We start from the raw sequence: 12,221 nt of genomic DNA on the forward strand, positions 1-12,221 counted from the left end.
AAAATAAAAAATAGAGCTTAGTGGAAATACTGCTGTTATGAACCTGGCCAACAGGACACTGCTGAACAGCGATGCAGGGGCTGATATATGTAGGGGAACATGAAGCTGTTTCAATAGCAGGCCAGAAGGCAACAGGGAGCGCACCTGGGCCACTGCTGAGGCTGAAGGCTTCCCTCCACCCCGATCATTTCAGGTCTCTTGATCAGTCCTAGTCTCTACTACACATGAGATGGATTAAGTGTTTCTAGCACGGGTGAAAAATATCAGTCAGAGAGGAGGAAAGAAAGGAAGATAAAGAATACGAAACACTCAGAGAATTAAGCACAGGAGCGAACAGCACGCTAACATACAGACACACGTGGAGCAGAAGGAAGGAAAATGTTCTTCAATTCATCTTCTCTTACCAAGAAGAACAACCCCATGAAAATGAATGCTGAGGAGCACAAAGCTGTCATGGAGCTCAGTGCTGAAGCCCAAAATCCATGTTTTTTACAAGCCAGGTTAGTTATGGACTGCAAGGCAAATCATCAGCAAACTGTTTAATCTTGTGTAAAAGGTGCAGTGATATTAATGGAAAACATTAATTCTCAGCTGGCTATCAGAATACACAGATGTCTGATTATTCTCACCTCTGGGGATTTCCGTGTGTTTCTAAAAGAAATTTGTCTGCTGCTAGAGATCAGCCAGCATGGTCCAATGATCTGGCCAACCCTTATGAGAGTATCTCTGTTGCTTATTTCTGTACTTTACGTATAAGAAAAAATGACACGAACACTCAAAACTAACATGTCCTCAAAACTCCAGATTCACTGAAATAGAAGTGCTATTTTTAAATAAGAGTCACAGCTTCTTGAAAATGACCTTTCAGAGACCTTGATACCTACGGTACAAACTTAGAAAAGTTTTGATACAGTAGCCTTGGAACTCTACATTAATAACCAAAATCTGTTTTGTAAGAAAGTCAAAAGGGAAAAGCTTTTTGCCTTCCATGAATCATTCTGATTGCATTTCAGTTATTTTTCAACCAAAAACTTTATAACCTTCATTCTTTAAATAGTACACACTGCAAAATTGTGGTCATTTTCTTTCAATGGTACAACAGCAGCATTTTTATTCCCCTGTGAGTTTAACAATATATCTGCATGCGTCCTTCTACTGCTTCAGATCTCCACTACTGATGGTGTTAGAGAGGTGGGTTGTTGCAGGTTGTGTTTTTGTTTCTCCAATTGGGCATTAGATCTGACAGGAGGAATAACTATTCACTTGTCATCCTTTTTCAGACACTTACTCCTTTTATCCCAAGGCCCAGATGCCTTTCGTTAGATTATGCTTCTTCTAGAGCTTTGATCTCCCTTTACAAAAGGCAGAAAGCTGTGCTGTACAGGAATATGAAAAAGTCCTGGCAAACAGCCTCCAAAATATTGTATCTTTCCTCCCTGCTTTTATTTTTTTATATCTCCTATTCCTTCTGTAATTTGCTACAGGGTCCCTCCTGAAAAATATGGGTGAAAAGTAGGTATTTTCAAACTAGTTTCTCACACTGAAAATTCAGTTTTCCTCAGATAACCCGAGGGCACTAATAGGATCTTTTCACATATTCCTGCCTGTCTTCCCTTCCATCCATTAAATCTCTAGATCAAGGGTTCTTGGACTCAGCTAGTGCAATCTTCTCATGCTGTTTTCCTAATTTAAATGCTTGTCTTCACAGTATCTAATACTTCATCTGTTCATTGCAAGTCCCCTTAATTCTCTGAGTTGATTAAACACTTAAAAATATATGCATTAAATATTCATAAGAATCATTTTTGTCCCCCTGATTCTAGCCCTGGAGAAGTATAAACAGTCAATAGGGTTGTGCAGTACAATCATAAAGGCATCTTCCCTTCACTCTTTCCCTACATCAGATTTTTTTTCCCACGTTTTAGTGGGTCACAGGAAAATATTTGATCACTTCTATACTGTTCTCAATCCTTGTGACTGTTTTCCTCATCCCCCAGAACTGCCCTGGCATCACTGCTCCTCAGGCAGTCCCACTGCTGTATGTCTGCATCACGGCCACAGTAACATGCCTCGTCCTTCCTTCTGAGGAGCTGCTTAGTTGGTGTGCTGGGCGCACCCAGCACACGAAATGGCCGCATAATGCAATGACGATGCTTTAACCTGGACACTTCTTTCTCCTGAACACAGACTTGTACGAGTTATTCAAAGTGGATGGAGATTCAGAGAGAAAAAGATACCGACCATATCTGAGAACTGCCTTCACGCAAGGCAGTGACAGAAGAGGAGCAGGAGAAAGGCCAGGCTGACCCAGGCGGCTGAGCAGTGGGCACCACCTTCTCCTGCCCCCAGCGGCAGCAGCAGCAGCTCCAGGAGAGGGGAGCAGGGAGCACAAAAAATTGCTCTGGTTATGAGCCTTCAGCACTAAAGGATATTTGCCATTGCTTAAAATCTGTCCTATGTTACTCAGCTGCTTCACACTCCCACTGGTGGTGGCTTTGGGTAGACTAACAATTAAAAACAAAAAAAAATACAGCATATTGCCTCATGCTCACATGAAGAAATGAGAGTACTGAGAAAAGACGGCACCAAGATTATTCAGCAACCTCCACAGTTTAATATTCAACTCCAGCGTTGTTATGTTCAAGAAAACTTCAGCAAGAGCAGCAGAGCTAAATTCAGCTCGGTCACATCAGTGAAAGGTGCAGCCAGAGGAGCTCCTTCTGGAAGGACTGACCTGTCCTGAGTGCACACACAAAACACAGCTCCAGCAGAAGTCAACGGGAGCTTTGCCTTCAAAGAGAGCATATTTTCTCCTCAAGCATTCAGCAGCCTTTGTGACCCGTGAGACAGCTGACCAACCGCTCAGTTTCTATGGCTTGCTCATCGAATACCTACTGAAAGAGTGGGCAGTTTGAGGCTTTTTATTTTCAGATGTCTACAGCTGCAATTTTTGTTTTGGAACAAAACACAAATGAACCCACAGGCAATACAACCTCTCTCTAGGGAGGCAGCCTCATTTCCTAGGCAGCTAGCACAGAGCCATGCTCCCCGTCACTTCTGAGGCCCGGCAGGAGACACCGCGCATGCCTGCAATGCTCTTACATCCCAGGACTGACTCCTGCAGTCCAGTCAGGTAACTTGGATTTTGACTTCAGTAATTGGGAACATGGTTATATCTGCCATATTATACTTCCACAAAGAGAAAGGGGCTGTAAAAAGAGTCTGCCTTAAGACAGAAAACTTCAGATCATTATATCAGAGCTTCCATCTCAAGGTTTTGCTCTAACTGAAAAGACTTATTTCCAGCAGAGAAAACTATCCTATAAGAAAGTGCAATTTTTTTTCTCCTGTGCCAAAGAGAATTACTTGGGCTTAGGAAGCTGGATATAAAAGAAGATTATTTGTATTGAAATTTCTTTTACTGTGGCATTGAAACCCCAGTTCAAGAGGTCCTTGTTCAAGAGGCTGCCCTTTACAGCTCCGAACAGCCTCAAATACGCACGTTCCTGGATGGGTAGCAGCATGCTACCTCACCCTGCTGCTCCCATTTTTCTGCGATACAGTGGTCCTGAGTAGTGCTGTGCTACAGAACTCCACGTTAACGGCAAAATTATTCAAAGCCTCCAGTGAGGTTCAAGCCACTACTACTGCAAACCAGGGTCATATTTACGCATGCATTAAAGCAGCAAGCGTCTTTTCATTATTTCCAAACTTTGAGATATTTTCATATTGTAACTGTAGCAGTGCCCCAAACACATAATTAGTATTTCTCTTCCACTGACACCTTCTCTTCATTCCTCTTGTCACCCTCCTGCTGCTGTAAGTCCTTCCCAGCTGCTATCCCACACAGCTCCCTCTGATTTGAAGCCACCACCTGACAGAGGCAGGCTTTAAAAGCCGAGTTTGTCTTTATTTCCATCAAGAGCAATCACAGCTGCAAGTTTCAGTACCCACAGAGGCTTTTAACTGTAACTTTTTATTAGCAGTGCTATATTGGGAGTAATAAAAATTCCCAGTTTAATAGTTTAATAAAACAAAGAAGTTAAAAGCCAGCATGGCTGTGCAGGAGCAGCACTGAGACCGGAGGTGCCAAATATTTGTGTTTTAAATGGCTCGGCTTTCTCCTATATTTTATGGTTATAAGGAAAGACTCTCCAGTGGGATGCTCTAGGCATAGACAGATCTCTGCTTTAAGCTGAAGAATACCACTGTCTTTTTAAGTACACCCATACAAACACTGAGGCTAATATGCACTGAGGCTCCCACACACTGTAGCTGCATATCGGCACCTTTTGCATAGCAATTGGGAGCAAAATGTCCTTTTGGTGTCCCAGCTAGGATTTCTTTAATGTGTTCTGCAACCAGACCTGCTGCCAGATGCTTTGAAAGAGCAAGAGATTTCTCTATAAATGAGGCTTTCTGGGCTTTGAAAAAGCATCTCTTCACATTATATCCATTGAAAATCTGACCCATATTTCTTATAAGAAATTTGGTGGTTTTGTTTGTTTGTTTGTTTTGTTGTTGTTGTTTTTAAATCAGGAGCAAGTTTGGTTTACAAATTTGTTATCAAATAGCAAGGGACAACCATGTAAATCCAAGTAAACCACAACTGGAAGACCACAGCCAGATAGCCCAAAGCAATCAAATGGAACATAAAAAGGCCAGAATTCCAGGTCTACGTATTGCCACTTTCCCCTGACAGTGAGTTTTCTTTCATTATTTTGCACTGCCATAAGTACTACGGGGACTTAATCTTATTTTCACGTGTCAGAACTTAATCTGAAAATTCATCTTATCAGGAACTGGATTAAAACCAGTAATCATAGCATAAAAAATAGATTAAAAAAACTCCACGTGAGGGCATCACAACAGACAACCAGACAACCCTCTACCAGGGCAGCTCTGCCGCCCATCTTAGCAAACCCCCCTTCAGGGAACAAGCAGCTCAGATGCGGTTATCCCTTCCAGTCACTCTTCCCCATTTAATTGTCCAAATCCTCCAAGACTGCATTCTCAGCGCTCCTCTCTGAATATGAGGCTATTCAAGTGCATACACATATTTGTTACTTGATTCTTCTACACAAGAACATTTCCATCCAACCTTATTCCAAAGGATGGTTCACCCATTTTAGTACTCGTCACTTGAGAAGTTTCTATTCCCTCTTCTACTGGCAACTGTCCTAGACCGTTATTAGTTCCCATCCTCTGTTAATTCCCTCTTAAATGACCTCTCACTGGGCAATGAGGGCAAACTATTTCAAAACATGCCATATGCATTAGCAACACTAATGAAAGCAGAACAGTACCAACGGCCGAGATGGAGGGAGAAGGAGGTCGCCCAGATACTGTATTGTGGGAAATTTGGAGCTTATATTAGCTAAAAGAAGCAGACTTCTATCTGTTCCACTTACTCAGTTACTTTCATATTCAGGAAAATGAACATTAACCTGCTTCTTACAATTTTTATAAAGCCTAATTTCTGAAAAATACTACAGGTACAATCAAAGGGATTTTACATAAAGGGAGTTTATGAAGGCTGTATTTTCATAGACTCCTTAAGGTAAAATATTCTGACATCTGTTTTGATGCATTTTGTTCTGTCCTTTGCTTGGTTCTGGGAAATTTTTGCATACCCATTTTGGACTAGAGAAAGTTTTTGATAGCACAACAGGTATCAGTTCTATTCTGGTAGTAGATAAATGCATTTTCAGTAGAAATATTATTTATATAATCCCTAACCCTTTTTATTTATTTAAAACAAGTACTTTTCTACTAAGTTTTTCTGATAAAATTTGAATGAAAAGCTTTCAGAACGTCAGGATTAAATTAAGCCCCCAAAATAAGAAATTGTATAGTGGTCCCTGAATAACCAACTCAAATTTACATTTATACAAGATTTAGGAAAATGAAGTCAGTAGTTTATGGGTGAAGACACTCTCTGGACTTCTAGATTTTGGCCTTTGCTCTCAGTGAAACAGGCAATATATTTGCAATCTGGGAGCCTAAAGTGATACTTAAGACCAGAATGACAAATGTCTTTGTTGTTTTGAAGCTCCCCCCCTCCCCCAAATAACATCCAAAGTTTCCAAGTTTCAGATTCATTTCACTCACAAGTGGAAAACTTTTAGAAACCTAAACTATATTCTATAGTCCTTTTCTGATAATATTTGGTCAGCTGGAGCTTTTCCACTACCATCTTGCCCATCTACGCATATGTACTATATGCCCAGGTTCCTTTCCTCAGTTATCCTTATTTCTCAGTGGCAATGTTATTCAGCTTCCCATTTCTCACACAGGCTGGCCTGACTCCCAGAAGGGTGGTGTTGCCTACCATATCACATTTCACAAAGCCTTCTCCACAGCCTGCTATAAGTGGCAACTGCTGGATTTCCGTCTGTAAAATTCTGCAGCCCTGGCAAGACCATTTAATTGATTTGTGGTCATGGCTGAGGCGCCAGGTGGGTCTGCCTGGAGTAGGATCAATCCCATGGTACTGCAAAAGCATAAAGACAAAAGAAGCAGGGACTGGTAACTCTACATCAATAATTTCAAGGTCATCTAGAAGTGGCAGTGCATAATTGTAACACTGGCAACCTGATCTCGGTTAAGCATCTGAAGATTCCTTAGATGAAAAAGAATGAAGACAACTGTTTTTTAAAATCATACTCTAGAGGTATTTTTAAGGTCTAGTCAAAGGCTACCCAAAAGCGTGATTTTCCAACTGTGATCCCTTGTGTTATTTAGGGCTCAGGCATTTTATTTATAAAAAAAAAAAAAAAAAAAAAAAAAAAAAAAAAAAAAAAAAAAAAAAGCTCCTAGCATTTAAAACATGTAGTATAGGGATGGTAGTAGGACTTCAAATCTATATTTGTACTTGTAAATACTGCTTTGCTCAGGGGAGTTGCACCATTTTGGAAACCAACTTTATTTGGCATTCCTATTTTGGAACATGGATAGTCAAACGCCAGGCATAACATCTGAGCAAAGCAGGAGTTCCCTCCCAAAGCACACCACAAAGCACACCAGACGAGAGTTCTCTCTGCACATAGCCTTTTGAAAATAGTCAACTACTGTTACTGATGTCTCACGATGTCTCATGAATATTAGCAACTCAGGAGATGAAAAGCAGCACAACAGGCTTCTTGAGAAAGGTACACCTCTTGCTCTTCTGATACCTCAGTGATTTACAAAGCAAAAAAGTTTGAGAGAGATTAACTCGGTAAGAGATAAATATCTTTTATGGAGATTTTGTCATTTCCTAGTACCAAGGGAAGGTAAATCACTGTTTATTTCTCTTCTTTCTGCATCTAGACTTCTACCAAAGAGCAGGTGAACTTTAAACTGGCTCCCCACATTTCTTCTTCGTAACAGTTATCTCCAGGTGAGGATAGATGGTAGCCTGTCTCCACTTTCTCCTTGCTTCTCCTTCTGAAAGAATATTACCGTACAATGGAACTCAAAAGGCTTTACTCACTTTTCCCTTCAAAGTTCTCCAAATGAGCTTTTTCATCTGTTCCCACATATTTTCTGACCATTCTTGTTTGTCCTAAATATCACCAGACACAAGGAAGTTTTATAAATAAAACAGCGTGTGCAAATGCATGCAAATATACTTCTTGGGATCCACTTCTACTTCCCCCACCCCTCGTAGGTAAAGAGCAACAAGACTTAGGAAGAAAACCCAAATTCTGAGAATAACAAAAACATGGAATACAGTATTAGAAAAAGCTATGAGTGCTCAGAGAATGGGTTTGGAATACCTGACCATCCTGAGAAACCGAAGGAAAGGTGTGAAACAAACAGGGTGTCATTTGGTGGGGATAAGGGTAAAGCATTACAGATAGGAATAATCAACTTCCAAAAAATAAAAACCACAAGAGGTGGGAACAATGCAATAAATACAATTTTCAAAATAACGATACCAGGGTTATGATAGATCACATTGAAAAAAAAAGCATTATCATATTGCCACTCAAAAGTGAGCATCATGTTAGGAAATACATGAAATAACTCCTGTATCCACCTTGGTAAGGCCTCACATGTAATACATCATCTAAGCACTACTTCGGAGAAAGATTCAAATCAACTACATAATACCAACGGGAGAACAATAAAAAGTACCAGCAAACCAGCAAATTATCACATAATCATAAGACTTCTGAAACCTCTAAGAAAAGGACTGAAAGAATTAGGATTCTATATTTTCTGGTAGGGCTTTTCTCTATATGCAAGATAAAAAGAGGGAGAGTTAAGAAATTGTTTGTTGCAAATAAATTGTTCTTCTGCCCTCTGAGGGCAAAAGAAAGAATAACGGGCTAAGCATTCAGCAAGAGAGATTCATGCCAGACACAAAGAAAATGTTTGTGCAGTGAGAATAGGGGCGAACCGTAATAGGTTACTTCAGCACTGAAGACTTCTGAAGAACATGTTGCAGAAACATTTGTCAGAAAAGCTTGGTAGAAGTGATCTTGCCTTGTCAAAAGGCATAGACTAGAGGGTCTCCTTTTTTTGTTTTAGCCATTTCTTCCTATAATTTACTATGATTTTTAAAAAAGCTGCTTGCCTGCAAATATCAACATTAATTCTCAACCACATTAGTGAGATACAGCGGTAGTTTCTTCTTCACTTAAATCTTCTCCCTCAAAGCCCTGTGCTGTTGTCACCCATCTTTATAGCTGATTAGAAAGCTGTTTGGACACCGTAAATATTTGTCCTTCTAGACTGCGCCCAGCACCCCCACAGGAATCCCAGCCTCCGCAGCACAAGGAATAAGTTGTGACTGGAAAGCCAAGCAGACACAAACCTTCCACTGAGACTGGAAGCTATGCTTATTTCTGTGAGTGTTACTACAGTAATAATTCACAGCTATGTTCGGCAACACTCCATAAAGCTTCTTGGCTGCTTTCACGGTTTCATTACAAAACTGCAACCAGCACAAAATTAATCAAATGTTTCAGCAGACCAGAGTGTTTCAGTATTAGGAATGAGTCCCTCAGACTAAATCTAAAATATATATTATTTTATTAAGGAATTAAACAAAATGTGCCTTGATGTGTAACCACTTAAAAACAACAACAACAACAAAAAAACGCCAGTAATATCCAACCTCCAAGCCTGGCCTTTGCTCTCATCCAGAGGATAAGAGAGATAACAGTATGCGTTTTGAAGTGAACAATGGGAAGTGATCAGTCACCCACTATAAAATGCATTTAATCCACACGTACAACTTGTTTACTATAGTTAGAGATATGTGGATGTTACAAATGAGACTGCATAGTGGTGCCATTGTGCTGTAACACAACTGGATACACGTTCACCAGGTACTTTGTATGAATTAAACAGTGCTGTGTTACAGATTAGGTATACCTGATTTGTCCAAAACTGGACAACATACACTTAATGGAATACAGCACAAGATGAGGGAAGCTAGTTGAGCTGGCATTTTTGTGGTTGACTACAAGACTTTGCAAAGGTCTGTCTATGCTCTTCTCTTCATGGCGTTATTTCATGCTAGTTCCAACTGACCTCTTTAACTTAATCCAAACTCAGTTTTAAGTATAAAGAAACTCTTGGCCAATCCGTAAAATCTGTATGGTTCCCCCACATCAAATTGTCTGGTAAGGATGCACTCAGTAATTCTCTAAAGCATCCATGGAAGTCCTGGAAAAACCCTGCTCTATGCAGGCAGTGAGTCCCTTCCCTAGTGGGGAATGCTACAACCTGAATTTTTACATGAGACATTTGATGCTCTTTTAAAAAAAAATCCAGTGAAACAGTTAAATTGAATTTTGTTATTTACATGACTGAAGTCTAAAGCTTTACTATTCTTCAGAGCTATAACGGTATTTTAAAATAGTTATATCTGAATATTTTCCAACAATTGATTTTTCTCATATCCAAGTATGTGACTATTTTCATCTCTTTTTTAATAAAAAGTTTGTTTCATTAAAAAAAAAAGTCATAATGATTACATAACTTTCAGCTTCTACTAGGAAAGAGCATTTAGATGAAGCAGAGAGAAACTCAGGTCATCTTGGAAAGGATTTATAACCAGCAGAACTAGCATATGTTCTTCGAAATTGGATTAACTGATTTTCTCTTGAATAAAGACATCATATCTAACTCTTGGCATTTCTACCACAAGCATCTAATTCTACTCTCATATAAAATAACTAATCAGATTGATAAAGGTTAGGAACAAGTTCTGATGATACAGTGCACATCAAGTGCACTTTATGTATTTTATGTATTCATAACAAATTAAAACTGTTTAAATAACAGCTTTACACCAGACACTAGCTCTGTATCAGCCATCATTAGATGTCAGAATATCACACTAAGTAATGCCTTAGAGAAAAGAAACCAATTGGGAATTAAGACATAACAGACCCTGATAATAAATGGTGCATATTCCTCATTCTGTCATCATGGTGGATCTTATTCTGTTGTCATTTCACTCAGAAACTTAGCAATGGGAATACACTGCTTTATCTCTGATATTATGGTTAGATTTAATTGGTGCAATTGCTTTCTATTAGAATTATAACCCCAGTTTGCTCTAGGAAATTGCCCTTTACTACTTAAGAAAAAAAAAAAATGTATCAAGTGGGGAATCCTCCTAGTACTCAGTAGAGATTTTAACTTGTCCCCCATGCCAAGGCAGCAGAAGTAGGCATTAGCATCTGGGTAAGGCAGGCTGACCATTTTACAGCTTTACATGTCTAGCAAAATTTCTCCACTTACCTTTCAACCTATGCATGAAAACTGCCTTCCTGACGTGCTCTGGGGGAAACATGCTGAGAGTACGCCTTCGCAGTCAAGGAAGGAAAAGCTTTTTTTAAAAACCTTTAAGTCTACAGGATCCATTCTTCTGCCACTTCCCAAGAGAGGCTTCAAGCCTATACCAAATCACAACCTTTCCCAGTTAACTCTCTCACACCAAAGAGCCCAACACCTACTATGTGACTTCTGACCAACCACATCTACAACACCTGAATTACATACCAATTATTTAATACTTCTAAATCCAATTCAAAAAAAAAAAAAAAAGATTAATTAATAGCAGCAAAAAATGAGTTAAGCAGTTGTAAATTATAGTATGAGGAATCATTTTTCCCCCCAAGATTCTTTAAGCAGAGAAACAGCTAAACTCAGTCAGCAATGATTAAAAACAGAGATATGAGATATAGCGGATTTGAGGTTCTTTGCAAAACATATCAAGATTCTCAATACTTCTTCCATCAGCTTTCCTTAATACATCCTCTGTACCTTAATAGCTGCCTAGGCAGATCTCAAGTGCGAGTCTTGGGTGTTCACGCAAGGTACAACAAACTGACTAAATTAAACCTACTTCTAAAAAATTTCAGAATTTGGTTTGATGCAGTAGGCCATAACAGCAAGCCAAGTAAACAGGAAAAAACACCACTGCTAGCTTACTAAGACACCAGGAAAGCATTCTTAAATTCACAAAAAAAGGGAAGAAAAAATAACCAGTTATTGCATTAGTATTTTAAGAACTTGTTACATAAACCTCTATCAAAGCTCAACTGGCCAAGCATGCTTCTTCCATTTATTCTATTTTTGTCAAAACAATAACTCTTTGAAGAAAAGGATTATGCCCATTTCTTAGCTCAATTTTTTCTGTCCCATTCTGACTTCTAAACCAAAAATTACCTATTGAACGATTTTCCATCAATAGAGTTATAAAAGAAAATTAAAATAGTTAACATCAAAATAACTTGTTTTATTTTTGCTTTGTGACAGTCAGAAATAACTTAAGAATTCATTACAGTAAAGCTCAGGTGAGTTTTTTTAACTGTTTACTTTACCCTTAGAACTGAAAACCCCATTCTAGCCAACACCAAATTAGGATGCCCCGACAGCTTCCCACACCACAATTGCTGCCTTCCTCAGCCTAATTTATTCTCACACCACTAACACAGGGTAAGGAAGCGCTGTATTGCCCATAGTGCAATTAGTCACTGCAGGTGGGTTTCTGTGGCCTAAACCCAGGCATCCAATGCCATTACTGATGCCATTACAATGTTCCAGGCTATCCCACATGCCTCCTAGCTGCCACCCCAAAAGGCATGGTTGGACTACCTATACCTCCCCTGTCTTTACTGACTTTAGCAGCCTTTAATTGCCCTGAGCAGCCTCACATGGGACTGCTACTGCGTAGCCTCCAGCTGTGGGTCCAGAACCCCCATAAAAGCTCCAGC

General features: G+C 39.5%; 1 long non-coding RNA gene across 2 annotated transcripts in view; it reads right to left on the reverse strand.

Moving 5' to 3' along the window:
• The window catches only part of LOC118171182, a 36,163-nt gene extending 24,260 nt beyond the window's left edge, over positions 1–11,903 (reverse strand). The window contains exon 1 of one of the 2 annotated variants that reach the window (XR_004753092.1): positions 11,829–11,903. This is a non-coding gene — a long non-coding RNA (uncharacterized LOC118171182). Of the gene's footprint in view, positions 1–10,743; positions 10,947–11,828 lie in introns of those variants that run through there. The other variant, XR_004753093.1, reaches the window with a different exon arrangement.
• Positions 11,904–12,221: the final 318 nt, after the last annotated feature.

The sequence above is a fragment of the Oxyura jamaicensis genome, chromosome 9 (genome assembly GCF_011077185.1).
Source record: "Oxyura jamaicensis isolate SHBP4307 breed ruddy duck chromosome 9, BPBGC_Ojam_1.0, whole genome shotgun sequence".
Taxonomy (NCBI): domain Eukaryota; kingdom Metazoa; phylum Chordata; class Aves; order Anseriformes; family Anatidae; genus Oxyura; species Oxyura jamaicensis.